The sequence below is a fragment of the Dermacentor variabilis genome, chromosome 1, assembly GCF_050947875.1.
Source record: "Dermacentor variabilis isolate Ectoservices chromosome 1, ASM5094787v1, whole genome shotgun sequence".
NCBI classification, from domain to species: domain Eukaryota; kingdom Metazoa; phylum Arthropoda; class Arachnida; order Ixodida; family Ixodidae; genus Dermacentor; species Dermacentor variabilis.
The window spans coordinates 20,731,367-20,756,961 of NC_134568.1; the positions used below are offsets into that span (position 1 = coordinate 20,731,367).

General features: G+C 48.9%; 49 non-coding genes across 49 annotated transcripts; all 49 read right to left on the reverse strand.

Annotated features, from left to right (window-relative positions):
• Positions 1-335: 335 nt before the first annotated feature.
• Positions 336-417, reverse strand: TRNAS-AGA (transfer RNA serine (anticodon AGA)). Its single transcript has one exon. It is a non-coding gene; the product is annotated as a tRNA-Ser (tRNA).
• A 771-nt stretch (positions 418-1,188) lies between these two features.
• On the reverse strand, positions 1,189-1,270 carry TRNAS-AGA (transfer RNA serine (anticodon AGA)). Its single transcript has one exon. It is a non-coding gene; the product is annotated as a tRNA-Ser (tRNA).
• Positions 1,271-1,473: 203 nt separating this feature from the next.
• TRNAS-AGA (transfer RNA serine (anticodon AGA)) lies at positions 1,474-1,555 on the reverse strand. Its single transcript has one exon. It is a non-coding gene; the product is annotated as a tRNA-Ser (tRNA).
• A 488-nt stretch (positions 1,556-2,043) lies between these two features.
• TRNAS-AGA (transfer RNA serine (anticodon AGA)) lies at positions 2,044-2,125 on the reverse strand. The gene has a single exon. It is a non-coding gene; the product is annotated as a tRNA-Ser (tRNA).
• A 203-nt stretch (positions 2,126-2,328) lies between these two features.
• Positions 2,329-2,410, reverse strand: TRNAS-AGA (transfer RNA serine (anticodon AGA)). The gene has a single exon. It is a non-coding gene; the product is annotated as a tRNA-Ser (tRNA).
• A 487-nt stretch (positions 2,411-2,897) lies between these two features.
• TRNAS-AGA (transfer RNA serine (anticodon AGA)) lies at positions 2,898-2,979 on the reverse strand. The gene has a single exon. It is a non-coding gene; the product is annotated as a tRNA-Ser (tRNA).
• A 203-nt stretch (positions 2,980-3,182) lies between these two features.
• Positions 3,183-3,264, reverse strand: TRNAS-AGA (transfer RNA serine (anticodon AGA)). Its single transcript has one exon. It is a non-coding gene; the product is annotated as a tRNA-Ser (tRNA).
• A 488-nt stretch (positions 3,265-3,752) lies between these two features.
• TRNAS-AGA (transfer RNA serine (anticodon AGA)) lies at positions 3,753-3,834 on the reverse strand. Its single transcript has one exon. It is a non-coding gene; the product is annotated as a tRNA-Ser (tRNA).
• Positions 3,835-4,037: 203 nt separating this feature from the next.
• On the reverse strand, positions 4,038-4,119 carry TRNAS-AGA (transfer RNA serine (anticodon AGA)). Its single transcript has one exon. It is a non-coding gene; the product is annotated as a tRNA-Ser (tRNA).
• A 203-nt stretch (positions 4,120-4,322) lies between these two features.
• Positions 4,323-4,404, reverse strand: TRNAS-AGA (transfer RNA serine (anticodon AGA)). The gene has a single exon. It is a non-coding gene; the product is annotated as a tRNA-Ser (tRNA).
• Positions 4,405-4,607: 203 nt separating this feature from the next.
• TRNAS-AGA (transfer RNA serine (anticodon AGA)) lies at positions 4,608-4,689 on the reverse strand. Its single transcript has one exon. It is a non-coding gene; the product is annotated as a tRNA-Ser (tRNA).
• Positions 4,690-5,177: 488 nt separating this feature from the next.
• TRNAS-AGA (transfer RNA serine (anticodon AGA)) lies at positions 5,178-5,259 on the reverse strand. The gene has a single exon. It is a non-coding gene; the product is annotated as a tRNA-Ser (tRNA).
• A 203-nt stretch (positions 5,260-5,462) lies between these two features.
• TRNAS-AGA (transfer RNA serine (anticodon AGA)) lies at positions 5,463-5,544 on the reverse strand. Its single transcript has one exon. It is a non-coding gene; the product is annotated as a tRNA-Ser (tRNA).
• A 772-nt stretch (positions 5,545-6,316) lies between these two features.
• On the reverse strand, positions 6,317-6,398 carry TRNAS-AGA (transfer RNA serine (anticodon AGA)). The gene has a single exon. It is a non-coding gene; the product is annotated as a tRNA-Ser (tRNA).
• A 203-nt stretch (positions 6,399-6,601) lies between these two features.
• On the reverse strand, positions 6,602-6,683 carry TRNAS-AGA (transfer RNA serine (anticodon AGA)). Its single transcript has one exon. It is a non-coding gene; the product is annotated as a tRNA-Ser (tRNA).
• A 203-nt stretch (positions 6,684-6,886) lies between these two features.
• Positions 6,887-6,968, reverse strand: TRNAS-AGA (transfer RNA serine (anticodon AGA)). Its single transcript has one exon. It is a non-coding gene; the product is annotated as a tRNA-Ser (tRNA).
• A 203-nt stretch (positions 6,969-7,171) lies between these two features.
• TRNAS-AGA (transfer RNA serine (anticodon AGA)) lies at positions 7,172-7,253 on the reverse strand. Its single transcript has one exon. It is a non-coding gene; the product is annotated as a tRNA-Ser (tRNA).
• Positions 7,254-8,311: 1,058 nt separating this feature from the next.
• TRNAS-AGA (transfer RNA serine (anticodon AGA)) lies at positions 8,312-8,393 on the reverse strand. The gene has a single exon. It is a non-coding gene; the product is annotated as a tRNA-Ser (tRNA).
• Positions 8,394-8,595: 202 nt separating this feature from the next.
• Positions 8,596-8,677, reverse strand: TRNAS-AGA (transfer RNA serine (anticodon AGA)). Its single transcript has one exon. It is a non-coding gene; the product is annotated as a tRNA-Ser (tRNA).
• A 203-nt stretch (positions 8,678-8,880) lies between these two features.
• TRNAS-AGA (transfer RNA serine (anticodon AGA)) lies at positions 8,881-8,962 on the reverse strand. Its single transcript has one exon. It is a non-coding gene; the product is annotated as a tRNA-Ser (tRNA).
• A 773-nt stretch (positions 8,963-9,735) lies between these two features.
• Positions 9,736-9,817, reverse strand: TRNAP-AGG (transfer RNA proline (anticodon AGG)). The gene has a single exon. It is a non-coding gene; the product is annotated as a tRNA-Pro (tRNA).
• A 203-nt stretch (positions 9,818-10,020) lies between these two features.
• On the reverse strand, positions 10,021-10,102 carry TRNAS-AGA (transfer RNA serine (anticodon AGA)). Its single transcript has one exon. It is a non-coding gene; the product is annotated as a tRNA-Ser (tRNA).
• Positions 10,103-10,874: 772 nt separating this feature from the next.
• On the reverse strand, positions 10,875-10,956 carry TRNAS-AGA (transfer RNA serine (anticodon AGA)). The gene has a single exon. It is a non-coding gene; the product is annotated as a tRNA-Ser (tRNA).
• Positions 10,957-11,444: 488 nt separating this feature from the next.
• On the reverse strand, positions 11,445-11,526 carry TRNAS-AGA (transfer RNA serine (anticodon AGA)). The gene has a single exon. It is a non-coding gene; the product is annotated as a tRNA-Ser (tRNA).
• Positions 11,527-11,730: 204 nt separating this feature from the next.
• Positions 11,731-11,812, reverse strand: TRNAS-AGA (transfer RNA serine (anticodon AGA)). Its single transcript has one exon. It is a non-coding gene; the product is annotated as a tRNA-Ser (tRNA).
• A 203-nt stretch (positions 11,813-12,015) lies between these two features.
• On the reverse strand, positions 12,016-12,097 carry TRNAS-AGA (transfer RNA serine (anticodon AGA)). Its single transcript has one exon. It is a non-coding gene; the product is annotated as a tRNA-Ser (tRNA).
• Positions 12,098-12,585: 488 nt separating this feature from the next.
• TRNAS-AGA (transfer RNA serine (anticodon AGA)) lies at positions 12,586-12,667 on the reverse strand. The gene has a single exon. It is a non-coding gene; the product is annotated as a tRNA-Ser (tRNA).
• A 203-nt stretch (positions 12,668-12,870) lies between these two features.
• On the reverse strand, positions 12,871-12,952 carry TRNAS-AGA (transfer RNA serine (anticodon AGA)). The gene has a single exon. It is a non-coding gene; the product is annotated as a tRNA-Ser (tRNA).
• A 203-nt stretch (positions 12,953-13,155) lies between these two features.
• On the reverse strand, positions 13,156-13,237 carry TRNAS-AGA (transfer RNA serine (anticodon AGA)). Its single transcript has one exon. It is a non-coding gene; the product is annotated as a tRNA-Ser (tRNA).
• Positions 13,238-13,725: 488 nt separating this feature from the next.
• On the reverse strand, positions 13,726-13,807 carry TRNAS-AGA (transfer RNA serine (anticodon AGA)). Its single transcript has one exon. It is a non-coding gene; the product is annotated as a tRNA-Ser (tRNA).
• A 202-nt stretch (positions 13,808-14,009) lies between these two features.
• Positions 14,010-14,091, reverse strand: TRNAS-AGA (transfer RNA serine (anticodon AGA)). Its single transcript has one exon. It is a non-coding gene; the product is annotated as a tRNA-Ser (tRNA).
• A 203-nt stretch (positions 14,092-14,294) lies between these two features.
• On the reverse strand, positions 14,295-14,376 carry TRNAS-AGA (transfer RNA serine (anticodon AGA)). Its single transcript has one exon. It is a non-coding gene; the product is annotated as a tRNA-Ser (tRNA).
• A 488-nt stretch (positions 14,377-14,864) lies between these two features.
• TRNAS-AGA (transfer RNA serine (anticodon AGA)) lies at positions 14,865-14,946 on the reverse strand. The gene has a single exon. It is a non-coding gene; the product is annotated as a tRNA-Ser (tRNA).
• A 203-nt stretch (positions 14,947-15,149) lies between these two features.
• TRNAP-AGG (transfer RNA proline (anticodon AGG)) lies at positions 15,150-15,231 on the reverse strand. Its single transcript has one exon. It is a non-coding gene; the product is annotated as a tRNA-Pro (tRNA).
• A 203-nt stretch (positions 15,232-15,434) lies between these two features.
• Positions 15,435-15,516, reverse strand: TRNAS-AGA (transfer RNA serine (anticodon AGA)). Its single transcript has one exon. It is a non-coding gene; the product is annotated as a tRNA-Ser (tRNA).
• A 203-nt stretch (positions 15,517-15,719) lies between these two features.
• On the reverse strand, positions 15,720-15,801 carry TRNAS-AGA (transfer RNA serine (anticodon AGA)). The gene has a single exon. It is a non-coding gene; the product is annotated as a tRNA-Ser (tRNA).
• Positions 15,802-16,288: 487 nt separating this feature from the next.
• TRNAS-AGA (transfer RNA serine (anticodon AGA)) lies at positions 16,289-16,370 on the reverse strand. The gene has a single exon. It is a non-coding gene; the product is annotated as a tRNA-Ser (tRNA).
• Positions 16,371-16,573: 203 nt separating this feature from the next.
• Positions 16,574-16,655, reverse strand: TRNAS-AGA (transfer RNA serine (anticodon AGA)). The gene has a single exon. It is a non-coding gene; the product is annotated as a tRNA-Ser (tRNA).
• A 203-nt stretch (positions 16,656-16,858) lies between these two features.
• On the reverse strand, positions 16,859-16,940 carry TRNAS-AGA (transfer RNA serine (anticodon AGA)). Its single transcript has one exon. It is a non-coding gene; the product is annotated as a tRNA-Ser (tRNA).
• Positions 16,941-17,143: 203 nt separating this feature from the next.
• TRNAS-AGA (transfer RNA serine (anticodon AGA)) lies at positions 17,144-17,225 on the reverse strand. Its single transcript has one exon. It is a non-coding gene; the product is annotated as a tRNA-Ser (tRNA).
• A 203-nt stretch (positions 17,226-17,428) lies between these two features.
• Positions 17,429-17,510, reverse strand: TRNAS-AGA (transfer RNA serine (anticodon AGA)). The gene has a single exon. It is a non-coding gene; the product is annotated as a tRNA-Ser (tRNA).
• A 488-nt stretch (positions 17,511-17,998) lies between these two features.
• Positions 17,999-18,080, reverse strand: TRNAS-AGA (transfer RNA serine (anticodon AGA)). Its single transcript has one exon. It is a non-coding gene; the product is annotated as a tRNA-Ser (tRNA).
• A 203-nt stretch (positions 18,081-18,283) lies between these two features.
• TRNAS-AGA (transfer RNA serine (anticodon AGA)) lies at positions 18,284-18,365 on the reverse strand. The gene has a single exon. It is a non-coding gene; the product is annotated as a tRNA-Ser (tRNA).
• A 203-nt stretch (positions 18,366-18,568) lies between these two features.
• Positions 18,569-18,650, reverse strand: TRNAS-AGA (transfer RNA serine (anticodon AGA)). Its single transcript has one exon. It is a non-coding gene; the product is annotated as a tRNA-Ser (tRNA).
• A 202-nt stretch (positions 18,651-18,852) lies between these two features.
• On the reverse strand, positions 18,853-18,934 carry TRNAS-AGA (transfer RNA serine (anticodon AGA)). Its single transcript has one exon. It is a non-coding gene; the product is annotated as a tRNA-Ser (tRNA).
• A 203-nt stretch (positions 18,935-19,137) lies between these two features.
• TRNAS-AGA (transfer RNA serine (anticodon AGA)) lies at positions 19,138-19,219 on the reverse strand. The gene has a single exon. It is a non-coding gene; the product is annotated as a tRNA-Ser (tRNA).
• A 203-nt stretch (positions 19,220-19,422) lies between these two features.
• Positions 19,423-19,504, reverse strand: TRNAS-AGA (transfer RNA serine (anticodon AGA)). The gene has a single exon. It is a non-coding gene; the product is annotated as a tRNA-Ser (tRNA).
• A 203-nt stretch (positions 19,505-19,707) lies between these two features.
• TRNAS-AGA (transfer RNA serine (anticodon AGA)) lies at positions 19,708-19,789 on the reverse strand. Its single transcript has one exon. It is a non-coding gene; the product is annotated as a tRNA-Ser (tRNA).
• A 1,628-nt stretch (positions 19,790-21,417) lies between these two features.
• Positions 21,418-21,499, reverse strand: TRNAS-AGA (transfer RNA serine (anticodon AGA)). The gene has a single exon. It is a non-coding gene; the product is annotated as a tRNA-Ser (tRNA).
• Positions 21,500-25,595: the final 4,096 nt, after the last annotated feature.

A 25,595-nucleotide genomic window follows, 5' to 3' on the forward strand; every position in this document is an offset into this window, starting at 1 on the left:
CTCTGCAGAAATGCGCACGAAGCCACACAGGCTTCCAAAAAAGGTATGCACGCAGTCGACAGGATTCGAACTTGTGCGGGGAGACCCCAATAGATTTCTAGTCTATCGCCTTAACCGCTCGGCCACGACTGCAACTTGCACAAAGGCGCTCTAAAAGGCCATTATTAGGTATAAATTCAGTTGCAAGACGCTCGTCTGCTTCTTAGGTTCGTTGAGGTCGGGCACGTGCCCCCGCTTCAATTTTACGCGAAGAGACGTGGAAACTAATTATTCTACAGTTGCTTCCTCTGCAAGAATGCGCACGAAGCCACACAGGCTTGCAAAAAAGGTATGCACGCAGTCGACAGGATTCGAACCTGTGCGGGGAGACCCCAATAGATTTCTAGTCTATCGCCTTAACCGCTCGGCCACGACTGCAACTTGCACAAAGGCGCTCTAAAAGGCCATTATTAGGTATAAATTCAGTTGCAAGACGCTCGTCTGCTTCTTAGGTTCGTTGAGGTCGGGCATGTGCCCCCGCTTCAATTTTACGCGAAGAGACGTGGAAACTAATTATTCTACAGTTGCTTCCTCTGCAAGAATGCGCACGAAGCCACACAGGGTTCCAAAAAAGCATGCACGCAGTCGACAGGATTCGAAGTTGTGCGGGGAGACCCCAATAGATTTCTAGTCTATCGCCTTAACCGCTCGGCCACGACTGCAACTTGCACAAAGGCGCTCTAAAAAGACATTATTAGGTATAAATTCAGTTGCAAGAGGCTCGTCTGTTTCTTAGGTTCGTTGAGGTCGGGCATGTGCCCCCGCTTCAATTTTACGTGAAAAGACGTGGAAACTAATTATTCTACAGTTGCTTCCTCTGCAGAAATGCGCACGAAGCCACACAGGCTTCCAAAAAAGCATGCACGCAGTCGACAGGATTCGAACTTGTGCGGGGAGACCCCAATAGATTTCTAGTCTATCGCCTTAACCGCTCGGCCACGACTGCAACTTGCACAAATGCGCTCTAAAAGGCCATTATTAGGTATAAATTCAGTTGCAAGACGCTCGTCTGTTTCTTAGGTTCGTTGAGGTCGGGCATGTGCCCCCGCTTCAATTTTACGCGAAGAGACGTGGAAACTAATTATTCTACAGTTGCTTCCTCTGCAAAAATGCGCACGAAGCCACACAGGCTTGCAAAAAAGGTATGCACGCAGTCGACAGGATTCGAACCTGCGCGGGGAGACCCCAATAGATTTCTAGTCTATCGCCTTAACCGCTCGGCCACGACTGCAACTTGCACAAAGGCGCTCTAAAAGGCCATTATTAGGTATAAATTCAGTTGCAAGACGCTCGTCTGCTTCTTAGGTTCGTTGAGGTCCGGCACGTGCCCCCGCTTCAATTTTACGCGAAGAGACGTGGAAACGAATTATTCTACAGTTGCTTCCTCTGCAAGAATGCGCACGAAGCCACACAGGCTTCCAAAAAAGGTATGCACGCAGTCGACAGGATTCGAACCTGTGCGGGGAGACCCCAATAGATTTCTAGTCTATCGCCTTAACCGCTCGGCCACGACTGCAACTTGCACAAAGGCGCTCTAAAAGGCCATTATTAGGTATAAATTCAGTTGCAAGACGCTCGTCTGTTTCTTAGGTTCGTTGAGGTCGGGCATGTGGCCCCGCTTCAATTTTACGCGAAGAGACGTGGAAACGAATTATTCTACAGTTGCTTCCTCTGCAGAAATGCGCACGAAGCCACACAGGCTTCCAAAAAAGGTATGCACGCAGTCGACAGGATTCGAACTTGTGCGGGGAGACCCCAATAGATTTCTAGTCTATCGCCTTAACCGCTCGGCCACGACTGCAACTTGCACAAAGGCGCTCTAAAAGGCCATTATTAGGTATAAATTCAGTTGCAAGACGCTCGTCTGCTTCTTAGGTTCGTTGAGGTCGGGCACGTGCCCCCGCTTCAATTTTACGCGAAGAGACGTGGAAACTAATTATTCTACAGTTGCTTCCTCTGCAGAAATGCACACGAAGCCCCACAGGCTTCCAAAAAAGGTATGCACGCAGTCGACAGGATTCGAACCTGTGCGGGGAGACCCCAATAGATTTCTAGTCTAACGCCTTAACCGCTCGGCCACGACTGCAACTTGCACAAATGCGCTCTAAAAGGCCATTATTAGGTATAAATTCAGTTGCAAGACGCTCGTCTGTTTCTTAGGTTCGTTGAGGTCGGGCATGTGCCCCCGCTTCAATTTTACGCGAAGAGACGTGGAAACTAATTATTCTACAGTTGCTTCCTCTGCAAGAATGCGCACGAAGCCACACAGGCTTGCAAAAAAGGTATGCACGCAGTCGACAGGATTCAAACCTGTGCGGGGAGACCCCAATAGATTTCTAGTCTATCGCCTTAACCGCTCGGCCACGACTGCAACTTGCACAAAGGCGCTCTAAAAGGCCATTATTAGGTATAAATTCAGTTGCAAGAGGCTCGTCTGCTTCTTAGGTTCGTTGAGGTCGGGCATGTGCCCCCGCTTCAATTTTACGCGAAGAGACGTGGAAACTAATTATTCTACAGTTGCTTCCTCTGCAAGAATGCGCACGAAGCCACACAGGGTTCCAAAAAAGCATGCACGCAGTCGACAGGATTCGAAGTTGTGCGGGGAGACCCCAATAGATTTCTAGTCTATCGCCTTAACCGCTCGGCCACGACTGCAACTTGCACAAAGGCGCTCTAAAAAGACATTATTAGGTATAAATTCAGTTGCAAGACGCTCGTCTGTTTCTTAGGTTCGTTGAGGTCGGGCATGTGCCCCCGCTTCAATTTTACGTGAAAAGACGTGGAAACTAATTATTCTACAGTTGCTTCCTCTGCAAGAATGCGCACGAAGCCACACAGGCTTCCAAAAAAGGTATGCACGCAGTCGACAGGATTCGAACCTGTGCGGGGAGACCCCAATAGATTTCTAGTCTATCGCCTTAACCGCTCGGCCACGACTGCAACTTGCACAAAGGCGCTCTAAAAGGCCATTATTAGGTATAAATTCAGTTGCAAGACGCTCGTCTGTTTCTTAGGTTCGTTGAGGTCGGGCACGTGCCCCCGCTTCAATTTTACGCGAAGAGACGTGGAAACGAATTATTCTACAGTTGCTTCCTCTGCAAGAATGCGCACGAAGCCACACAGGCTTCCAAAAAAGGTATGCACGCAGTCGACAGGATTCGAACCTGTGCGGGGAGACCCCAATAGATTTCTAGTCTATCGCCTTAACCGCTCGGCCACGACTGCAACTTACAACAAGGTGCTCTAAAAGGCCATTATTAGGTATAAATTCAGTTTCAAGACGCTCGTCTGTTTCTTAGGTTCGTTGAGGTCGGGCATGTGCCCCCGCTTCAAATTTACGCGAAGAGACGTGGAAACTAATTATTCTACAGTTGCTTCCTCTGCAAGAATGCGCACGAAGCCACACAGGCTTGCAAAAAAGGTATGCACGCATTCGACAGGATTCGAACCTGTGCGGGGAGACCCCAATAGATTTCTAGTCTATCGCCTTAACCGCTCGGCCACGACTGCAACTTGCGCAAAGGCGCTCTAAAAGGCCATTATTAGGTATAAATTCAGTTGCAAGACGCTCGTCTGCTTCTTAGGTTCGTTGAGGTCGGGCAAGTGCCCCCGCTTCAATTTTACGCGAAGAGACGTGGAAACTAATTATTCTACAGTTGCTTCCTCTGCAAGAATGCGCACGAAGCCCCACAGGCTTCCAAAAAAGGTATGCACGCAGTCGACAGGATTCGAACCTGTGCGGGGAGACCCCAATAGATTTCTAGTCTAACGCCTTAACCGCTCGGCCACGACTGCAACTTGCACAAATGCGCTCTAAAAGGCCATTATTAGGTATAAATTCAGTTGCAAGACGCTCGTCTGTTTCTTAGGTTCGTTGAGGTCGGGCATGTGCCCCCGCTTCAATTTTACGCGAAGAGACGTGGAAACTAATTATTCTACAGTTGCTTCCTCTGCAAGAATGCGCACGAAGCCACACAGGCTTGCAAAAAAGGTATGCACGCAGTCGACAGGATTCGAACCTGTGCGGGGAGACCCCAATAGATTTCTAGTCTATCGCCTTAACCGCTCGGCCACGACTGCAACTTACAACAAGGTGCTCTAAAAGGCCATTATTAGGTACAAATTCAGTTGCAAGACGCTCGTCTGTTTCTTAGGTTCGTTGAGGTCGGGCATGTGCCCCCGCTTCAAATTTACGCGAAGAGACGTGGAAACTAATTATTCTACAGTTGCTTCCTCTGCAAGAATGCGCACGAAGCCACACAGGCTTGCAAAAAAGGTATGCACGCAGTCGACAGGATTCGAACCTGTGCGGGGAGACCCCAATAGATTTCTAGTCTATCGCCTTAACCGCTCGGCCACGACTGCAACTTGCACAAAGGTGCTCTAAAAGGCCATTATTAGGTATAAATTCAGTTGCAAGACGCTCGTCTGCTTCTTAGGTTCGTTGAGGTCGGGCACGTGCCCCCGCTTCAATTTTACGCGACGAGACGTGGAAACTAATTATTCTACAGTTGCTTCCTCTGCAAAAATGCGCACGAAGCCACACAGGCTTGCAAAAAAGGTATGCACGCAGTCGACAGGATTCGAACCTGTGCGGGGAGACCCCAATAGATTTCTAGTCTATCGCCTTAACCGCTCGGCCACGACGGCAACTTACAACAAGGTGCTCTAAAAGGCCATTATTAGGTATAAATTCAGTTGCAAGACGCTCGTCTGTTTCTTAGGTTCGTTGAGGTCGGGCATGTGCCCCCGCTTCAAATTTACGCGAAGAGACGTGGAAACTAATTATTCTACAGTTGCTTCCTCTGCAGAAATGCGCACGAAGCCACACAGGCTTCCAAAAAAGGTATGCACGCAGTCGACAGGATTCGAACTTGTGCGGGGAGACCCCAATAGATTTCTAGTCTATCGCCTTAACCGCTCGGCCACGACTGCAACTTGCACAAATGCGCTCTAAAAGGCCATTATTAGGTATAAATTCAGTTGCAAGACGCTCGTCTGTTTCTTAGGTTCGTTGAGGTCGGGCATGTGCCCCCGCTTCAATTTTACGCGAAGAGACGTGGAAACTAATTATTCTACAGTTGCTTCCTCTGCAAAAATGCGCACGAAGCCACACAGGCTTGCAAAAAAGGTATGCACGCAGTCGACAGGATTCGAACCTGTGCGGGGAGACCCCAATAGATTTCTAGTCTATCGCCTTAACCGCTCGGCCACGACGGCAACTTACAACAAGGTGCTCTAAAAGGCCATTATTAGGTATAAATTCAGTTGCAAGACGCTCGTCTGTTTCTTAGGTTCGTTGAGGTCGGGCATGTGCCCCCGCTTCAAATTTACGCGAAGAGACGTGGAAACTAATTATTCTACAGTTGCTTCCTCTGCACGAATGCGCACGAAGCCACACAGGCTTGCAAAAAAGGTATAAACGCAGTCGACAGGATTCGAACCTGTGCGGGGAGACCCCAATAGATTTCTAGTCTATCGCCTTAACCGCTCGGCCACGACTGCAACTTGCACAAAGGCGCTCTAAAAGGCCATTATTAGGTATAAATTCAGTTGCAAGACGCTCGTCTGCTTCTTAGGTTCGTTGAGGTCGGGCACGTGCCCCCGCTTCAATTTTACGCGAAGAGACGTGGAAACTAATTATTCTACAGTTGCTTCCTCTGCAGAAATGCGCACGAAGCCACACAGGCTTCCAAAAAAGGTATGCACGCAGTCGACAGGATTCGAACTTGTGCGGGGAGACCCCAATAGATTTCTAGTCTATCGCCTTAACCGCTCGGCCACGACTGCAACTTGCACAAATGCGCTCTAAAAGGCCATTATTAGGTATAAATTCAGTTGCAAGACGCTCGTCTGTTTCTTAGGTTCGTTGAGGTCGGGCATGTGCCCCCGCTTCAATTTTACGCGAAGAGACGTGGAAACTAATTATTCTACAGTTGCTTCCTCTGCAAAAATGCGCACGAAGCCACACAGGCTTGCAAAAAAGGTATGCACGCAGTCGACAGGATTCGAATCTGTGCGGGGAGACCCCAATAGATTTCTAGTCTATCGCCTTAACCGCTCGGCCACGACTGCAACTTGCACGAAGGCGCTCTAAAAGGCCATTATTAGGTATAAATTCAGTTGCAAGACGCTCGTCTGCTTCTTAGGTTCGTTGAGGTCGGGCATGTGCCCCCGCTTCAATTTTACGCGAAGAGACGTGGAAACTAATTATTCTACAGTTGCTTCCTCTGCAAGAATGCGCACGAAGCCACACAGGCTTCCAAAAAGGTATGCACGCAGTCGACAGGATTCGAACCTGTGCGGGGAGACCCCAATAGATTTCTAGTCTATCGCCTTAACCGCTCGGCCACGACGGCAACTTACAACAAGGTGCTCTAAAAGGCCATTATTAGGTATAAATTCAGTTGCAAGACGCTCGTCTGTTTCTTAGGTTCGTTGAGGTCGGGCATGTGCCCCCGCTTCAAATTTACGCGAAGAGACGTGGAAACTAATTATTCTACAGTTGCTTCCTCTGCAAGAATGCGCACGAAGCCACACAGGCTTGCAAAAAAGGTATGCACGCAGTCGACAGGATTCGAACCTGTGCGGGGAGACCCCAATAGATTTCTAGTCTATCGCCTTAACCGCTCGGCCACGACTGCAACTTGCACAAAGGCGCTCTAAAAGGCCATTATTAGGTATAAATTCAGTTGCAAGACGCTCGTCTGCTTCTTAGGTTCGTTGAGGTCGGGCACGTGCCCCCGCTTCAATTTTACGCGAAGAGACGTGGAAACTAATTATTCTACAGTTGCTTCCTCTGCAAGAATGCGCACGAAGCCACACAGGCTTGCAAAAAAGGCATGCACGCAGTCGACAGGATTCGAACCTGTGCGGGGAGACCCCAATAGATTTCTAGTCTATCGCCTTAACCGCTCGGCCACGACTGCAACTTGCACAAAGGCGCTCTAAAAGGCCATTATTAGGTATAAATTCAGTTGCAAGACGCTCGTCTGCTTCTTAGGTTCGTTGAGGTCGGGCACGTGCCCCCGCTTCAAATTTACGCGAAGAGACGTGGAAACTAATTATTCTACAGTTGCTTCCTCTGCAGAAATGCGCACGAAGCCACACAGGCTTCCAAAAAAGGCATGCACGCAGTCGACAGGATTCGAACCTGTGCGGGGAGACCCCAATAGATTTCTAGTCTATCGCCTTAACCGCTCGGCCACGACTGCAACTTGCACAAAGGCGCTCTAAAAGGCCATTATTAGGTATAAATTCAGTTGCAAGACGCTCGTCTGCTTCTTAGGTTCGTTGAGGTCGGGCACGTGCCCCCGCTTCAATTTTACGCGAAGAGACGTGGAAACTAATTATTCTGCAGTTGCTTCCTCTGCAAGAATGCGCACGAAGCCACACAGGCTTCCAAAAAAGGTATGCACGCAGTCGACAGGATTCGAACCTGTGCGGGGAGACCCCAATTGATTTCTAGTCTATCGCCTTAACCGCTCGGCCACGACTGCAGCTTACAACAAGGTGCTCTAAAAGGCCATTATTAGGTATAAATTCAGTTGCAAGACGCTCGTCTGTTTCTTAGGTTCGTTGAGGTCGGGCACGTGCCCCCGCTTCAATTTTACGCGAAGAGACGTGGAAACTAATTATTCTACAGTTGCTTCCTCTGCAAGAATGCGCACGAAGCCACACAGGCTTCCAAAAAAGGTATGCACGCAGTCGACAGGATTCGAACCTGTGCGGGGAGACCCCAATTGATTTCTAGTCTATCGCCTTAACCGCTCGGCCACGACTGCAACTTGCACGAAGGCGCTCTAAAAGGCCATTATTAGGTATAAATTCAGTTGCAAGACGCTCGTCTGCTTCTTAGGTTCGTTGAGGTCGGGCATGTGCCCCCGCTTCAATTTTACGCGAAGAGACGTGGAAACTAATTATTCTACAGTTGCTTCCTCTGCAAGAATGCGCACGAAGCCACACAGGCTTCCAAAAAAGGTATGCACGCAGTCGACAGGATTCGAACCTGTGCGGGGAGACCCCAATTGATTTCTAGTCTATCGCCTTAACCGCTCGGCCACGACTGCAGCTTACAACAAGGTGCTCTAAAAGGCCATTATTAGGTATAAATTCAGTTGCAAGACGCTCGTCTGTTTCTTAGGTTCGTTGAGGTCGGGCACGTGCCCCCGCTTCAATTTTACGCGAAGAGACGTGGAAACTAATTATTCTACAGTTGCTTCCTCTGCAGAAATGCGCACGAAGCCCCACAGGCTTGCAAAAAAGGTATGCACGCAGTCGACAGGATTCGAACCTGGGCGGGGAGACCCCAATAGATTTCTAGTCTATCGCCTTAACCGCTCGGCCACGACTGCAACTTGCACAAAGGCGCTCTAAAAGGCCATTATTAGGTATAAATTCAGTTGCAAGACGCTCGTCTGCTTCTTAGGTTCGTTGAGGTCGGGCATGTGCCCCCGCTTCAATTTTACGCGAAGAGACGTGGAAACTAATTATTCTATAGTTGCTTCCTCTGCAAGAATGCGCACGAAGCCACACAGGCTTCCAAAAAGGTATGCACGCAGTCGACAGGATTCGAACCTGTGCGGGGAGACCCCAATAGATTTCTAGTCTATCGCCTTAACCGCTCGGCCACGACGGCAACTTACAACAAGGTGCTCTAAAAGGCCATTATTAGGTATAAATTCAGTTGCAAGACGCTCGTCTGTTTCTTAGGTTCGTTGAGGTCGGGCACGTGCCCCCGCTTCAAATTTACGCGAAGAGACGTGGAAACTAATTATTCTACAGTTGCTTCCTCTGCAAGAATGCGCACGAAGCCACACAGGCTTGCAAAAAAGGTATGCACGCAGTCGACAGGATTCGAACCTGTGCGGGGAGACCCCAATAGATTTCTAGTCTATCGCCTTAACCGCTCGGCCACGACTGCAACTTGCACAAAGGCGCTCTAAAAGGCCATTATTAGGTATAAATTCAGTTGCAAGACGCTCGTCTGCTTCTTAGGTTCGTTGAGGTCGGGCACGTGCCCCCGCTTCAAATTTACGCGAAGAGACGTGGAAACTAATTATTCTACAGTTGCTTCCTCTGCAAGAATGCGCACGAAGCCACACAGGCTTCCAAAAAAGGTATGCACGCAGTCGACAGGATTCGAACTTGTGCGGGGAGACCCCAATAGATTTCTAGTCTATCGCCTTAACCGCTCGGCCACGACTGCAACTTGCACAAATGCGCTCTAAAAGGCCATTATTAGGTATAAATTCAGTTGCAAGACGCTCGTCTGTTTCTTAGGTTCGTTGAGGTCGGGCATGTGCCCCCGCTTCAATTTTACGCGAAGAGACGTGGAAACTAATTATTCTACAGTTGCTTCCTCTGCAAAAATGCGCACGAAGCCACACAGGCTTGCAAAAAAGGTATGCACGCAGTCGACAGGATTCGAACCTGGACGGGGAGACCCCAATAGATTTCTAGTCTATCGCCTTAACCGCTCGGCCACGACTGCAACTTGCACAAATGCGCTCTAAAAGGCCATTATTAGGTATAAATTCAGTTGCAAGACGCTCGTCTGTTTCTTAGGTTCGTTGAGGTCGGGCACGTGCCCCCGCTTCAATTTTACGCGAAAAGACGTGGAAACTAATTATTCTACAGTTGCTTCCTCTGCAGAAATGCGCACGAAGCCACACAGGCTTCCAAAAAAGGTATGCACGCAGTCGACAGGATTCGAACTTGTGCGGGGAGACCCCAATAGATTCCTAGTCTATCGCCTTAACCGCTCGGCCACGACTGCAACTTGCACAAATGCGCTCTAAAAGGCCATTATTAGGTATAAATTCAGTTGCAAGACGTTCGTCTGCTTCTTAGGTTCGTTGAGGTCGGGCATGTGCCCCCGCTTCAATTTTGCGCGAAGAGACGTGGAAACTAATTATTCTACAGTTGCTTCCTCTGCAAGAATGCGCACGAAGCCACACAGGCTTCCAAAAAAGGTATGCACGCAGTCGACAGGATTCGAACCTGTGCGGGGAGACCCCAATAGATTTCTAGTCTATCGCCTTAACCGCTCGGCCACGACTGCAACTTACAACAAGGTGCTCTAAAAGGCCATTATTAGGTATAAATTCAGTTGCAAGACGCTCGTCTGTTTCTTAGGTTCGTTGAGGTCGGGCATGTGGCCCCGCTTCAATTTTACGCGAAGAGACGTGGAAACTAATTATTCTACAGTTGCTTCCTCTGCAGAAATGCGCACGAAGCCACACAGGCTTCCAAAAAAGTATGCACGCAGTCGACAGGATTCGAACTTGTGCGGGGAGACCACAATAGATTTCTAGTCTATCGCCTTAACCGCTCGGCCACGACTGCAACTTGCACAAAGGCGCTCTAAAAGGCCATTATTAGGTATAAATTCAGTTGCAAGACGCTCGTCTGCTTCTTAGGTTCGTTGAGGTCGGGCACGTGCCCCCGCTTCAATTTTACGCGAAGAGACGTGGAAACTAATTATTCTACAGTTGCTTCCTCTGCAGAAATGCGCACGAAGCCCCACAGGCTTCCAAAAAAGGTATGCACGCAGTCGACAGGATTCGAACCTGTGCGGGGAGACCCTAATAGATTTCTAGTCTAACGCCTTAACCGCTCGGCCACGACTGCAACTTGCACAAATGCGCTCTAAAAGGCCATTATTAGGTATAAATTCAGTTGCAAGACGCTCGTCTGTTTCTTAGGTTCGTTGAGGTCGGGCATGTGCCCCCGCTTCAATTTTACGCGAAGAGACGTGGAAACTAATTATTCTACAGTTGCTTCCTCTGCAAGAATGCGCACGAAGCCACACAGGCTTGCAAAAAAGGTATGCACGCAGTCGACAGGATTCGAACCTGTGCGGGGAGACCCCAATAGATTTCTAGTCTATCGCCTTAACCGCTCGGCCACGACTGCAACTTGCACAAAGGCGCTCTAAAAGGCCATTATTAGGTATAAATTCAGTTGCAAGACGCTCGTCTGCTTCTTAGGTTCGTTGAGGTCGGGCACGTGCCCCCGCTTCAATTTTACGCGAAGAGACGTGGAAACTAATTATTCTACTGTTGCTTCCTCTGCAAGAATGCACACGAAGCCACACAGGCTTCCAAAAAAGGTATGCACGCAGTCGACAGGATTCGAACTTGTGCGTGGAGACCCCAATAGATTTCTAGTCTATCGCCTTAACCGCTCGGCCACGAATGCAACTTGCACAAATGCGCTCTAAAAGGCCATTATTAGGTATAAATTCAGTTGCAAGACGCTCGTCTGTTTCTTAGGTTCGTTGAGGTCGGGCATGTGCCCCCGCTTCAATTTTACGCGAAGAGACGTGGAAACTAATTATTCTACAGTTGCTTCCTCTGCAAAAATGCGCACGAAGCCACACAGGCTTGCAAAAAAGGTATGCACGCAGTCGACAGGATTCGAACCTGTGCGCGGAGACCCCAATAGATTTCTAGTCTATCGCCTTAACCGCTCGGCCACGACTGCAACTTGCACAATGGCGCTCTAAAAGGCCATTATTAGGTATAAATTCAGTTGCAAGACGCTCGTCTGCTTCTTAGGTTCGTTGAGGTCGGGTATGTGCCCCCGCTTCAATTTTGCGCGAAGAGACGTGGAAACTAATTATTCTACAGTTGCTTGCTCTGCAAGAATGCGCACGAAGCCACACAGGCTTCCAAAAAAAGGTATGCACGCAGTCGACAGGATTCGAACCTGTGCGGGGAGACCCCAATAGATTTCTAGTCTATCGCCTTAACCGCTCGGCCACGACTGCAACTTACAACAAGGTGCTCTAAAAGGCCATTATTAGGTATAAATTCAGTTGCAAGACGCTCGTCTGTTTCTTAGGTTCGTTGAGGTCGGGCATATGCCCCCGCTTCAAATTTACGCGAAGAGACGTGGAAACTAATTATTCTACAGTTGCTTCCTCTGCAAGAATGCGCACGAAGCCACACAGGCTTGCAAAAAAGGTATGCACGCAGTCGACAGGATTCGAACCTGTGCGGGGAGACCCCAATAGATTTCTAGTCTATCGCCTTAACCGCTCGGCCACGACTGCAACTTGCACAAAGGCGCTCTAAAAGGCCATTATTAGGTATAAATTCAGTTGCAAGACGCTCGTCTGCTTCTTAGGTTCGTTGAGGTCGGGCACGTGCCCCCGCTTCAATTTTACGCGACGAGACGTGGAAACTAATTATTCTACAGTTGCTTCCTCTGCAGAAATGCGCACGAAGCCACACAGGCTTCCAAAAAAGGTATGCACGCAGTCGACAGGATTCGAACTTGTGCGGGGAGACCCCAATAGATTTCTAGTCTATCGCCTTAACCGCTCGGCCACGACTGCAACTTGCACAAATGCGCTCTAAAAGGCCATTATTAGGTATAAATTCAGTTGCAAGACGCTCGTCTGTTTCTTAGGTTCGTTGAGGTCGGGCATGTGCCCCCGCTTCAATTTTACGCGAAGAGACGTGGAAACTAATTATTCTACAGTTGCTTCCTCTGCAAAAATGCGCACGAAGCCACACAGGCTTCCAAAGAAGGTATGCACGCAGTCGACAGGATTCGAACCTGTGCGGGGAGACCCCAATAGATTTCTAGTCTATCGCCTTAACCGCTCGGCCACGACTGCAACTTGCACAAAGGCGCTCTAAAAGGCCATTATTAGGTATAAATTCAGTTGCAAGACGATCGTCTGCTTCTTAGGTTCGTTGAGGTCGGGCACGTGCCCCCGCTTCAATTTTACGCGAAGAGACGTGGAAACGAATTATTCTACAGTTGCTTCCTCTGCAAGAATGCGCACGAAGCCACACAGGCTTCCAAAAAAGGTATGCACGCAGTCGACAGGATTCGAACCTGTGCGGGGAGACCCCAATAGATTTCTAGTCTATCGCCTTAACCGCTCGGCCACGACTGCAACTTGCACAAAGGCGCTCTAAAAGGCCATTATTAGGTATAAATTCAGTTGCAAGACACTCGTCTGCTTCTTAGGTTCGTTGAGGTCGGGCACGTGCCCCCGCTTCAATTTTACGCGAGGAGACGTGGAAACTAATTATTCTACAGTTGCTTCCTCTGCAAGAATGCGCACGAAGCCACACAGGCTTCCAAAGAAGGTATGCACGCAGTCGACAGGATTCGAACCTGTGCGGGGAGACCCCAATAGATTTCTAGTCTATCGCCTTAACCGCTCGGCCACGACTGCAACTTGCACAAAGGCGCTCTAAAAGGACATTATTAGGCATAAATTCAGTTGCAAGACGCTCGTCTGCTTCTTAGGTTCGTTGAGGTCGGGCACGTGCCCCCGCTTCAATTTTACGCGACGAGACGTGGAAACTAATTATTCTACAGTTGCTTCCTCTGCAGAAATGCGCACGAAGCCACACAGGCTTCCAAAAAAGGTATGCACGCAGTCGACAGGATTCGAACTTGTGCGGGGAGACCCCAATAGATTTCTAGTCTATCGCCTTAACCGCTCGGCCACGACTGCAACTTGCACAAATGCGCTCTAAAAGGCCATTATTAGGTATAAATTCAGTTGCAAGACGCTCGTCTGTTTCTTAGGTTCGTTGAGGTCGGGCATGTGCCCCCGCTTCAATTTTACGCGAAGAGACGTGGAAACTAATTATTCTACAGTTGCTTTCTCTGCAAAAATGCGCACGAAGCCACACAGGCTTGCAAAAAAGGTATGCACGCAGTCGACAGGATTCGAACCTGGGCGGGGAGACCCCAATAGATTTCTAGTCTATCGCCTTAACCGCTCGGCCACGACTGCAACTTGCACAAAGGCGCTCTAAAAGGCCATTATTAGGTATAAATTCAGTTGCAAGACGCTCGTCTGCTTCTTAGGTTCGTTGAGGTCGGGCATGTGCCCCCGCTTCAATTTTACGCGAAGAGACGTGGAAACTAATTATTCTACAGTTGCTTCCTCTGCAAGAATGCGCACGAAGCCACACAGGCTTCCAAAAAGGTATGCACGCAGTCGACAGGATTCGAACCTGTGCGGGGAGACCCCAATAGATTTCTAGTCTATCGCCTTAACCGCTCGGCCACGACGGCAACTTACAACAAGGTGCTCTAAAAGGCCATTATTAGGTATAAATTCAGTTGCAAGACGCTCGTCTGTTTCTTAGGTTCGTTGAGGTCGGGCACGTGCCCCCGCTTCAAATTTACGCGAAGAGACGTGGAAACTAATTATTCTACAGTTGCTTCCTCTGCAAGAATGCGCACGAAGCCACACAGGCTTGCAAAAAAGGTATGCACGCAGTCGACAGGATTCGAACCTGTGCGGGGAGACCCCAATAGATTTCTAGTCTATCGCCTTAACCGCTCGGCCACGACTGCAACTTGCACAAAGGCGCTCTAAAAGGCCATTATTAGGTATAAATTCAGTTGCAAGACGCTCGTCTGCTTCTTAGGTTCGTTGAGGTCGGGCACGTGCCCCCGCTTCAAATTTACGCGAAGAGACGTGGAAACTAATTATTCTACAGTTGCTTCCTCTGCAAGAATGCGCACGAAGCCACACAGGCTTCCAAAAAAGGTATGCACGCAGTCGACAGGATTCGAACTTGTGCGGGGAGACCCCAATAGATTTCTAGTCTATCGCCTTAACCGCTCGGCCACGACTGCAACTTGCACAAATGCGCTCTAAAAGGCCATTATTAGGTATAAATTCAGTTGCAAGACGCTCGTCTGTTTCTTAGGTTCGTTGAGGTCGGGCATGTGCCCCCGCTTCAATTTTACGCGAAGAGACGTGGAAACTAATTATTCTACAGTTGCTTCCTCTGCAAAAATGCGCACGAAGCCACACAGGCTTGCAAAAAAGGTATGCACGCAGTCGACAGGATTCGAACCTGGGCGGGGAGACCCCAATAGATTTCTAGTCTATCGCCTTAACCGCTCGGCCACGACTGCAACTTGCACAAATGCGCTCTAAAAGGCCATTATTAGGTATAAATTCAGTTGCAAGACGCTCGTCTGTTTCTTAGGTTCGTTGAGGTCGGGCACGTGCCCCCGCTTCAATTTTACGCGAAAAGACGTGGAAACTAATTATTCTACAGTTGCTTCCTCTGCAGAAATGCGCACGAAGCCACACAGGCTTCCAAAAAAGGTATGCACGCAGTCGACAGGATTCGAACTTGTGCGGGGAGACCGCAATAGATTCCTAGTCTATCGCCTTAACCGCTCGGCCACGACTGCAACTTGCACAAATGCGCTCTAAAAGGCCATTATTAGGTATAAATTCAGTTGCAAGACGCTCGTCTGCTTCTTAGGTTCGTTGAGGTCGGGCATGTGCCCCCGCTTCAATTTTGCGCGAAGAGACGTGGAAACTAATTATTATACAGTTGCTTCCTCTGCAAGAATGCGCACGAAGCCACACAGGCTTCCAAAAAAGGTATGCACGCAGTCGACAGGATTCGAACCTGTGCGGGGAGACCCCAATAGATTTCTAGTCTATCGCCTTAACCGCTCGGCCACGACTGCAACTTACAACAAGGTGCTCTAAAAGGCCATTATTAGGTATAAATTCAGTTGCAAGACGCTCGTCTGTTTCTTAGGTTCGTTGAGGTCGGGCATGTGGCCCCGCTTCAATTTTACGCGAAGAGACGTGGAAACTAATTATTCTACAGTTGCTTCCTCTGCAAGAATGCGCACGAAGCCACACAGGCTTGCAAAAAAGGTATGCACGCAGTCGACAGGATTCGAACCTGTGCGGGGAGACCCCAATAGATTTCTAGTCTATCGCCTTAACCGCTCGGCCACGACTGCAACTTGCACAAAGGCGCTCTAAAAGGCCATTATTAGGTATAAATTCAGTTGCAAGACGCTCGTCTGCTTCTTAGGTTCGTTGAGGTCGGGCACGTGCCCCCGCTTCAATTTTACGCGAAGAGACGTGGAAACTAATTATTCTACAGTTGCTTCCTCTGCAAGAATGCGCACGAAGCCACACAAGGTTCCAAAAAAGCATGCACGCAGTCGACAGGATTCGAAGTTGTGCGGGGAGACCCCAATAGATTTCTAGTCTATCGCCTTAACCGCTCGGCCACGACTGCAACTTGCACAAAGGCGCTCTAAAAAGACATTATTAGGTATAAATTCAGTTGCAAGACGCTCGTCTGTTTCTTAGGTTCGTTGAGGTCGGGCACGTGCCCCCGCTTCAATTTTACGCGAAGAGACGTGGAAACGAATTATTCTACAGTTGCTTCCTCTGCAAGAATGCGCACGAAGCCACACAGGCTTCCAAAAAAGGTATGCACGCAGTCGACAGGATTCGAACCTGTGCGGGGAGACCCCAATAGATTTCTAGTCTATCGCCTTAACCGCTCGGCCACGACTGCAACTTACAACAAGGTGCTCTAAAAGGCCATTATTAGGTATAAATTCAGTTTCAAGACGCTCGTCTGTTTCTTAGGTTCGTTGAGGTCGGGCATGTGCCCCCGCTTCAATTTTACGCGAAGAGACGTGGAAACTAATTATTCTACAGTTGCTTCCTCTGCAAGAATGCGCACGAAGCCCCACAGGCTTCCAAAAAAGGTATGCACGCAGTCGACAGGATTCGAACCTGTGCGGGGAGACCCCAATAGATTTCTAGTCTAACGCCTTAACCGCTCGGCCACGACTGCAACTTGCACAAATGCGCTCTAAAAGGCCATTATTAGGTATAAATTCAGTTGCAAGACGCTCGTCTGTTTCTTAGGTTCGTTGAGGTCGGGCATGTGCCCCCGCTTCAATTTTACGCGAAGAGACGTGGAAACTAATTATTCTACAGTTGCTTCCTCTGCAAGAATGCGCACGAAGCCACACAGGCTTGCAAAAAAGGTATGCACGCAGTCGACAGGATTCGAACCTGTGCGGGGAGACCCCAATAGATTTCTAGTCTATCGCCTTAACCGCTCGGCCACGACTGCAACTTACAACAAGGTGCTCTAAAAGGCCATTATTAGGTACAAATTCAGTTGCAAGACGCTCGTCTGTTTCTTAGGTTCGTTGAGGTCGGGCATGTGCCCCCGCTTCAAATTTACGCGAAGAGACGTGGAAACTAATTATTCTACAGTTGCTTCCTCTGCAAGAATGCGCACGAAGCCACACAGGCTTGCAAAAAAGGTATGCACGCAGTCGACAGGATTCGAACCTGTGCGGGGAGACCCCAATAGATTTCTAGTCTATCGCCTTAACCGCTCGGCCACGACTGCAACTTGCACAAAGGCGCTCTAAAAGGCCATTATTAGGTATAAATTCAGTTGCAAGACGCTCGTCTGCTTCTTAGGTTCGTTGAGGTCGGGCACGTGCCCCCGCTTCAATTTTACGCGACGAGACGTGGAAACTAATTATTCTACAGTTGCTTCCTCTGCAAAAATGCGCACGAAGCCACACAGGCTTTCAAAAAAGGTATGCACGCAGTCGACAGGATTCGAACCTGTGCGGGGAGACCCCAATAGATTTCTAGTCTATCGCCTTAACCGCTCGGCCACGACGGCAACTTACAACAAGGTGCTCTAAAAGGCCATTATTAGGTATAAATTCAGTTGCAAGACGCTCGTCTGTTTCTTAGGTTCGTTGAGGTCGGGCATGTGCCCCCGCTTCAAATTTACGCGAAGAGACGTGGAAACTAATTATTCTACAGTTGCTTCCTCTGCAGAAATGCGCACGAAGCCACACAGGCTTCCAAAAAAGGTATGCACGCAGTCGACAGGATTCGAACTTGTGCGGGGAGACCCCAATAGATTTCTAGTCTATCGCCTTAACCGCTCGGCCACGACTGCAACTTGCACAAATGCGCTCTAAAAGGCCATTATTAGGTATAAATTCAGTTGCAAGACGCTCGTCTGTTTCTTAGGTTCGTTGAGGTCGGGCATGTGCCCCCGCTTCAATTTTACGCGAAGAGACGTGGAAACTAATTATTCTACAGTTGCTTCCTCTGCAAAAATGCGCACGAAGCCACACAGGCTTGCAAAAAAGGTATGCACGCAGTCGACAGGATTCGAACCTGTGCGGGGAGACCCCAATAGATTTCTAGTCTATCGCCTTAACCGCTCGGCCACGACGGCAACTTACAACAAGGTGCTCTAAAAGGCCATTATTAGGTATAAATTCAGTTGCAAGACGCTCGTCTGTTTCTTAGGTTCGTTGAGGTCGGGCATGTGCCCCCGCTTCAAATTTACGCGAAGAGACGTGGAAACTAATTATTCTACAGTTGCTTCCTCTGCAAGAATGCGCACGAAGCCACACAGGCTTGCAAAAAAGGTATGCACGCAGTCGACAGGATTCGAACCTGTGCGGGGAGACCCCAATAGATTTCTAGTCTATCGCCTTAACCGCTCGGCCACGACTGCAACTTGCACAAAGGCGCTCTAAAAGGCCATTATTAGGTATAAATTCAGTTGCAAGACGCTCGTCTGCTTCTTAGGTTCGTTGAGGTCGGGCACGTGCCCCCGCTTCAATTTTACGCGAAGAGACGTGGAAACTAATTATTCTACAGTTGCTTCCTCTGCAAAAATGCGCACGAAGCCACACAGGCTTGCAAAAAAGGTATGCACGCAGTCGACAGGATTCGAACCTGTGCGGGGAGACCCCAATAGATTTCTAGTCTATCGCCTTAACCGCTCGGCCACGACTGCAACTTGCACGAAGGCGCTCTAAAAGGCCATTATTAGGTATAAATTCAGTTGCAAGACGCTCGTCTGCTTCTTAGGTTCGTTGAGGTCGGGCATGTGCCCCCGCTTCAATTTTACGCGAAGAGACGTGGAAACTAATTATTCTACAGTTGCTTCCTCTGCAAGAATGCGCACGAAGCCACACAGGCTTCCAGAAAGGTATGCACGCAGTCGACAGGATTCGAACCTGTGCGGGGAGACCCCAATAGATTTCTAGTCTATCGCCTTAACCGCTCGGCCACGACGGCAACTTACAACAAGGTGCTCTAAAAGGCCATTATTAGGTATAAATTCAGTTGCAAGACGCTCGTCTGTTTCTTAGGTTCGTTGAGGTCGGGCATGTGCCCCCGCTTCAAATTTACGCGAAGAGACGTGGAAACTAATTATTCTACAGTTGCTTCCTCTGCAAGAATGCGCACGAAGCCACACAGGCTTCCAAAAAAGGTATGCACGCAGTCGACAGGATTCGAACCTGTGCGGGGAGACCCCAACAGATTTCTAGTCTATCGCCTTAACCGCTCGGCCACGACTGCAACTTGCACAAAGGCGCTCTAAAAGGCCATTATTAGGTATAAATTCAGTTGCAAGACGCTCGTCTGCTTCTTAGGTTCGTTGAGGTCGGGCACGTGCCCCCGCTTCAATTTTACGCGAAGAGACGTGGAAACTAATTATTCTACAGTTGCTTCCTCTGCAAGAATGCGCACGAAGCCACACAGGCTTGCAAAAAAGGCATGCACGCAGTCGACAGGATTCGAACCTGTGCGGGGAGACCCCAATAGATTTCTAGTCTATCGCCTTAACCGCTCGGCCACGACTGCAACTTGCACAAAGGCGCTCTAAAAGGCCATTATTAGGTATAAATTCAGTTGCAAGACGCTCGTCTGCTTCTTAGGTTCGTTGAGGTCGGGCACGTGCCCCCGCTTCAATTTTACGCGAAGAGACGTGGAAACTAATTATTCTACAGTTGCTTCCTCTGCAGAAATGCGCACGAAGCCACACAGGCTTCCAAAAAAGGCATGCACGCAGTCGACAGGATTCGAACCTGTGCGGGGAGACCCCAATAGATTTCTAGTCTATCGCCTTAACCGCTCGGCCACGACTGCAACTTGCACAAAGGCGCTCTAAAAGGCCATTATTAGGTATAAATTCAGTTGCAAGACGCTCGTCTGCTTCTTAGGTTCGTTGAGGTCGGGCACGTGCCCCCGCTTCAATTTTACGCGAAGAGACGTGGAAACTAATTATTCTACAGTTGCTTCCTCTGCAAGAATGCGCACGAAGCCACACAGGCTTCCAAAAAAGGTATGCACGCAGTCGACAGGATTCGAACCTGTGCGGGGAGACCCCAATTGATTTCTAGTCTATCGCCTTAACCGCTCGGCCACGACTGCAGCTTACAACAAGGTGCTCTAAAAGGCCATTATTAGGTATAAATTCAGTTGCAAGACGCTCGTCTGTTTCTTAGGTTCGTTGAGGTCGGGCACGTGCCCCCGCTTCAATTTTACGCGAAGAGACGTGGAAACTAATTATTCTACAGTTGCTTCCTCTGCAAGAATGCGCACGAAGCCACACAGGCTTCCAAAAAAGGTATGCACGCAGTCGACAGGATTCGAACCTGTGCGGGGAGACCCCAATTGATTTCTAGTCTATCGCCTTAACCGCTCGGCCACGACTGCAACTTGCACGAAGGCGCTCTAAAAGGCCATTATTAGGTATAAATTCAGTTGCAAGAGGCTCGTCTGCTTCTTAGGTTCGTTGAGGTCGGGCATGTGCCCCCGCTTCAATTTTACGCGAAGAGACGTGGAAACTAATTATTCTACAGTTGCTTCCTCTGCAAGAATGCGCACGAAGCCACACAGGCTTCCAAAAAAGGTATGCACGCAGTCGACAGGATTCGAACCTGTTCGGGGAGACCCCAATTGATTTCTAGTCTATCGCCTTAACCGCTCGGCCACGACTGCAGCTTACAACAAGGTGCTCTAAAAGGCCATTATTAGGTATAAATTCAGTTGCAAGACGCTCGTCTGTTTCTTAGGTTCGTTGAGGTCGGGCACGTGCCCCCGCTTCAATTTTACGCGAAGAGACGTGGAAACTAATTATTCTACAGTTGCTTCCTCTGTAAGAATGCGCACGAAGCCACACAGGCTTCCAAAAAAGGTATGCACGCAGTCGACAGGATTCGAACTTGTGCGGGGAGACCCCAATAGATTTCTAGTCTATCGCCTTAACCGCTCGGCCACGACTGCAACTTGCACAAAGGCGCTCTAAAAGGCCATTATTAGGTATAAATTCAGTTGCAAGACGCTCGTCTGCTTCTTAGGTTCGTTGAGGTCGGGCACGTGCCCCCGCTTCAATTTTACGCGAAGAGACGTGGAAACTAATTATTCTACAGTTGCTTCCTCTGCAAGAATGCGCACGAAGCCACACAGGCTTCCAAAAAAGGTATGCACGCAGTCGACAGGATTCGAACCTGTGCGGGGAGACCCCAATTGATTTCTAGTCTATCGCCTTAACCGCTCGGCCACGACTGCAGCTTACAACAAGGTGCTCTAAAAGGCCATTATTAGGTATAAATTCAGTTGCAAGACGCTCGTCTGTTTCTTAGGTTCGTTGAGGTCGGGCACGTGCCCCCGCTTCAATTTTACGCGAAGAGACGTGGAAACTAATTATTCTACAGTTGCTTCCTCTGCAAGAATGCGCACGAAGCCGCACAGGCTTGCAAAAAAGGCATGCACGCAGTCGGCAGGATTCGAACCTGTGCGGGGAGACCCCAATAGATTTCTAGTCTATCGCCTTAACCGCTCGGCCACGACTGCTTTTTTTTTTCTTTATTGCCTGCTTAGACATTAACACACAAAAAAAAAAACAAATCCATATACACAGTGCACCCACATCACATCAGGTGGGATGGTCGCTAAAATTTCTTGAGGCACACCAGCTCATCAAGGATGCTAACCCAGTCTGGGGTTTCGCTTTGTGCACGATACACTTCTCGTAATAGTGACATACTTTCAATGAAGTTCTCTCGCGCAGAGCACACATTCACATCAGCATGACGTACAGCCATTCTTGTTTTCCACAAACTGTGGAGACCCAGCAACATGAACATGTCGAACGGTGGCCCGTCATCGCTTTCAACTGGAAGGAACCGAATTCCATAGGGGTTTATGGGGAGTTCTTTTTTAAGAGTGCGCTGCAAGATGTCCCAGTGAAAGACAGCGTCCCAACACTCAATGAAGGCGTGTTCAATTGTTTCAGGCTTTTTACACAGCCGGCAATCGGTAGTCCAGTGTACGAATATTCCTTTCTGTTCTAGCCATACTTTAACGGGGAGGGTGTTCGTGTGTAGGTGGAAAAAGAAAGTTTTCGCAGCAGGTCTTACAGGCATCCTTTTGACTCGTTTCAGCACATCTTTTCCTGGGCCTCCACAGTAAACACTCCTATACAGTGGGATAGGTAACATACTGTCAACTAAATCTGCGTACAGTTTCTTTCTTCTCACTGAGCACAAGTACTCCAGCGAAAAACGTGCGCAGAGTATTCTAAAAGATGCAACGACTTCACGATAGTACCCAGTCGCTCTAGTGATAGCACTAGATGTGGACACAACAAATTCAGGCAGTTCTGTTGCCATTTTCGCCTGAATGACCGTACGGAGGAAAACATTTCTTTCATCTCGCAGGAAGATGAACCGCGATACGATCTGTCTAATGAACAAGTGTGAGAGCCCATGGCCCCCATTTCGAACTGTGCGAAAGAGATTTGTTCGACTGGATCGCTCCCAAGTGGAGTTCCAGATGAAGGTAGCAAACACTCGATGCATTTTTTGAACGTTTACACGGGACATGAACATTACTTGCAGTATGTACCAAACTTTGGCAATTAAAAATATATTGCAAGCTGAAGCACGTGCAAACACTGACAATCCCCGGCCCTGCCATCCTTTTATCTTTTCTTTCATTGATTCTATTTGGCCGGTCCACAACTGTGTCGAGTCCCGATAGTGCTCAAGGGGCACTCCTAGATACAGTGGAGGCACTGTAGTCCACTGCATACCGGCGAATTTTGTGGGTGTCGCGTCCCAGCTTCCATGCCATATCCCAACACTTTTTTCGAAGTTTATCTGGGCACCAGTGTACCTACAAAAGGATCTTACAAGGCGGACAGCCTCGACCACGCTTTCCCTGTCTTCACAAAAGACGGCGACGTCATCTGCATAAGCTAGCATTTTAACTTCTGCGGCGTGCAGCCTAAAACCACGAATGTTTTCATTCCGTATGACTGCCATACAAAAGGGTTCGAGGTACAGGGCAAAAAGCAAGGGAGACAAGGGACAGCCTTGCCGTACAGACGAGCGGAGTGGCACCCGCGAACTAAGACACTTATTAACTATAAGCTGCATGTAACAGTCTTCATAAGCCATTTTAACGCCATCTACAATGACGCTCCCAACATTACAGTACTGCAGTATAGCGAAAAGCACCTCATGTGACACCCGGTCGAACGCCTTCGCAAGGTCTAGCTGCAACATGGCCACCCGACCCCCAATGGCATCGCAACATTCAAGCACATTCCTTGCAATGTGGGTGTTCGTGAAAATGGTGCGGCCTTTAATGCCACACGTCTGGTGTGGCCCTACAAGCTGCTGAATCACGCTTTGAAATCGTCGAGCCAGTACTTTCATAAATATTTTGTAATCTGTGTTGGTCAGACTTATCGGTCTGTATGAACTTACTGAAAGGAGCTTTTCCCGTTCATCGGTTTTCGGAATTAATACTATGTGCGAAGTCTGGAATGAGGGTGGTACTTTTTTTAAATTCATACGCCTCTGAGAGTAGTCGGTGCAATATACACGCAAACTCCTGACTGAATGCCTTGTAAAAAGCGGCGCCTAGGCCGTCCGGCCCTGGCGATTTGCCTGATGGCAGTTCTTCTATCGCCCTTTCAATCTCGGACACAGCTATTGGTCTCTCAAGACTTTCTCTAACGTCGTCATCCAACCTTGGCATCTCGCTCATGAATTCACTCTCGAAGGCCAGTCCAGAAGGAGTCACATTGCCGAACAATTCGCGATAGTGTTCCACAAAAGCTTTCTCAATCGACGAAGCGTCTGACGTCACCTCGTTTTGAAGACGTATCTGTTGGATCTCATTTCTTGACGCGTGACGCTTTTCATCGCTCATTGCCCGTTTGTTTGGTATCTCACCCATCCATAGGCGTTCGCTTCTAGCGCGTATAACTGCTGCTTTGTATCGCTCGGCGTCGATAACTTCAAGCTCGTGTCTTACTTTCTTTACGTTTTCAGCTAATAGATCGTGACCCGCATTTTGTGCGCTTGACAGATATTCTAGCTGTCTTTGCAGCTCTCTTTGTTTCTGTAATTTATCGTGCTGAAGGCTGCTTCCTCTTTCTATTGCAATGAACTTAACTTGAATCTTAAATTCCTCCCATGTGGCAGTAAAATATTCACCCTCATTTGTCATCAACTCTGTTATCTTTTCCTTAACTCTGCGCACAAATGGTTCATCATCAAGCAGCTTTTCGTTGAATTTCCACATGTTCCAGTTGAATCGTGTTCTTTTAACTTTTTCCCCAATCGAGAAGCTTACCAGGCTATGGTCCGTGAACGATTGCGGTGCGACGTTATAACTATTACAAAGGGTGATCAAGTCGTCAGAAACATACACTCTGTCCAGCCTTGCTCGGCTATTTCGCTGAATGTGCGTGTACTGCGGAATCATACCATCAGTGAGGACTAGGCCCACATCTTCTAAGTTGTGGTCTTCAATTAGTCTGCTCAAAAGGAGAGCACTTTTATCGCGAACCCTTTCCCTTTTTAGTCGGTCTTCCGGAGAACACACACAGTTAAAATCACCAAGTAATATGACAAAGCGATCACATTTTAGATATTGCTCGATACATTCAAAAAACAAAAATCGATCATTCACATTGTTTGGCGCATAAACGCATACGAGCCGCCACAAATCGTGAGAAAAAGAAAAATCTACAATAAGCAAGCGGCCAGTTTCAGAAACAGTTACACTTTCTTCAATAATACCAGCACTCTTCCGTATTAACAACGCACATCCGCCTGATGTGCCATTCGCATGGCACACGCACACATTGTAATGCGCCGTGAAAGGCGTCACCATGCGATCGGTCTGCTCTTGGGTTTCGACCTTAGTTTCTTGTAAGGCAACTACATCGAGTTCCTTCTCCATACACAAGCGGCTAAGTTGATACTGCCTCCTTCGCGCTCCAAGGCCACGGACATTTAACGTGGCAACTCTCAGTGCTCTCTCTAGTTTCACCGCCATTTATCTGCAAAAGCAAGCCGATCGCACGGTGTCGCTGAAGAACAAGCGATCCAGACACACTGTAGAAAAATTTGCATGCATAACTTTTGCACTGAAAACCGCTCGATCCACACGCGTACCTTTAGAGCGTACGCGAAGCCCGATTCCAAAAAGGACGCCATCTCTTCACGACGTTAGTCCGGGCGCCCCAGTAGGCGCCGAGTCCTACTTAGGCGGTTTTGCCGCCGGCCGTCTGTCCGGCGGGATGTTTGGCTTCGGGCGCACGGGCACACGACGACCCGCCTGCGCTTTTGGCGGCGGCTCGTCTTTGGCCCCGTTGTCAAGGTTGCCGTCCAGGCTGCCGTCCAGGTTGCCGGTCGAGTCCCTCGCTCTTTTCATAGCCACATTGCTTGCACTCGATTCTTCGACGTCCATCAAGGGAGTTGCCGGTCCGTGCTCCGTGGCGGCCTCCTCGGCAGTGGCGGATTTTGCGGCCGATTCTTCTTTGGCTCCTTCGTTGCTTGCCCTTTGCACTGCATCTTTCGGGCTCGTAGGCAGCACATTTACCACCTTCGTGGCTTTAGCAGCCGGCACATAAGGTGTTGCAACTATGTCC